At 41.8% G+C, this 2,290-nt stretch overlaps 1 pseudogene across 1 annotated transcript; it reads left to right on the forward strand.

Annotated features, from left to right (window-relative positions):
- Window positions 1-517: 517 nt before the first annotated feature.
- Window positions 518-1,074, forward strand: LOC110335820 (annotated as a pseudogene). Its single transcript, XR_002381186.1, has one exon. The product of XR_002381186.1 is annotated as a cell division control protein 42 homolog (transcript).
- The last annotated feature ends 1,216 nt before the right edge of the window (window positions 1,075-2,290 follow it).

The following is a 2,290-nucleotide window of genomic DNA, read 5'->3' on the forward strand; positions in this document are numbered from 1 at the left end:
TCTCTCTCTCTCTCTCTCTGGGGTGCAGTTGAGACAGGGTTTTTCTGTGTAGCCCTGGTTGTCCTGGAACTCACTCTGTAGACCAGGCTGTCCTAGAACTCAGAAATCCTCTGCCTCCCAAATGCTGGGATTAAAGGTGTGCGCCACCATTGCCCAGTTTAGGGTCATTCATGTGGTACACATAAATCCTGAAGTGCATACACAATTACATTATATGGTTGCACAATCTCAGCACTTGGGAGGCAGAGGCAGGCAGCTGGAGCTCTGTGAATTTGAGGCCAGTCTGGTCCATGAAACAAGTTTCAGAACGACAAGGAAGAGGAAGAAGAAGAGAAGGAAAAGAAAGAAAAAGAAAAACATGACCCACAAAAGAAATTTAAAGAGAAAGGAAAAGAAAAAGAAAACAAACAAAACTCTTTTATTAACGTGTGTTAGAGTGCTGCCAACACCCTGGTGAAGAAGCTGAGGTCACCATCTAATTTGAAATATTAAAAGTGGATACAAAACTATTTCCAAAATGCAGACAATTAAGTGTGTTGGTGGTGGTGATGGTGCTGTTGGTAAAACATATTTCCTGATATCCTACACAACAAATTTCCATCAGAATATGTACCAGCTGTTTTTGGCAACTATGCAGTCATAGTTATGATTGGTGGAGAGCCATACACTCTCGGACTTTTTGATACTGCAGGGCAAGAGGATTATGACAGACTACGACCGCTAAGTTATCCACAGACAGATGTTTTTCTAGTATGTTTCTCAGTGGTCTCTTCATCCTCATTTGAAAATGTGAAAGAAAACTGGATGCCTGAGATAACTCACCACTGTCCAAAGCCTCCTTTCTTGCTTGTTGGGACCCAAATTGATCTCAGAGATGACCCCTCTCCTATTGAGAAACTTGCCAAGAACAAACAGAAGGCCATTACTCCAGAGACTGCTGGAAAGCTGGCTGTCAAGTCTGTGGAGTGCTCCACCCTCACACAGAAAGGCCTAAAGAATGTGTTTGATGAAGCATTATTGGCTGCCTTGGAGCCTCCAGAACCAAAGAAGAGCCGCAGGTGTGTGCTGCTATGAATGCATCTCCAGAGCCCTTTCTGCACAGCTGGTGGTGTCGTCATACTAAAATCAATGTTTAAATCAAACTAAAGATTAAAAATTAAAAATTGTTTCTGCAATAATGACAAACATCCTGCACCTACCCACATGCACTCGTGTGAGACAAGGCCCATTAGTATGGCCCCTCCTTGCCCTTACAGTAATAGTTAATTTTGAATAATTATGTATTGTCTGAAAAATAAAATAAAATAAAATGTGTTAATTCCTTGTTGGGGTTCAAGAATTGCTCCACAGGGGACTGGTGAGATGGCTCAGCAGTTAAGAGCACTGACTGCTCTTCCAAAGGTCCTGAGTTCAAATCCCAGCAACCACATGGTGGCTCACAACCATCCGTAATGGGATCTGACACCCTCTCTAGTGTGTCTGAAGACAACTACAGTGTACTTACATATAATAAATAAATAAATCTTTAAAAAAAAAAAAAAGAATTGCTCCACAACTTCATGAACATGGATCTCAGTGAGAAAGGAATGGTTTATTGAACACACACCCTAATACTGAATATTCAGGACCACAGAAAAGGAATCAGTTCCCTAATTCTGGTACCAGTTTGTTCTCCGGGCAGGTTTATGAAGGAAAAAACCACACTGAGCTCAAACACAAATGCAGGAAATATTGTCCAATGGTCAACTCTGACTCAAGCCATTTTAGATGTAACAGTTCATATTGGCCTTTAACTTATAAAGCTTTCTTTTTTTTTTTTTAAGATTTATTTATTTATTATATGTAAGTATACTATAGCTGTCTTCAGACACTCCAGAAGAGGGCATCAGATCTTGTTATGGATGGTTATGAGCCACCATGTGGTTGCTGGGATTTGAACTCTGGACCTTCAGAAGAGCGGTCGGGTGCTCTTACCCACTGAGCCATCTCACCAGCCCTAAAGCTTTCTTAAGATTAACAAACTGCCAGGCGGTGGTGGCCTGCGCCTTTAATCCCAGCACTTGGGAGGCAGAGGCAGGCAGATTTCTGAGTTCAAGGCCAGCCTGGTCTACAGAGTGAGTTCCAGGACACCCAGGGCTACACAGAAAAACCCTGTCTCAATAAAACAAAAAACAAAAACAAAAACGATTAACAAACCACATACAGAATATAACATGGGATGTGGCAAGCATGACCATGCTCTGAGACAAGTTATTTCTCTGTGTCAGTATTGGCAGGCATATTACAGCAA

This window comes from Mus pahari, chromosome 18, assembly GCF_900095145.1.
Source record: "Mus pahari chromosome 18, PAHARI_EIJ_v1.1, whole genome shotgun sequence".
In the NCBI taxonomy this organism is placed as follows: domain Eukaryota; kingdom Metazoa; phylum Chordata; class Mammalia; order Rodentia; family Muridae; genus Mus; species Mus pahari.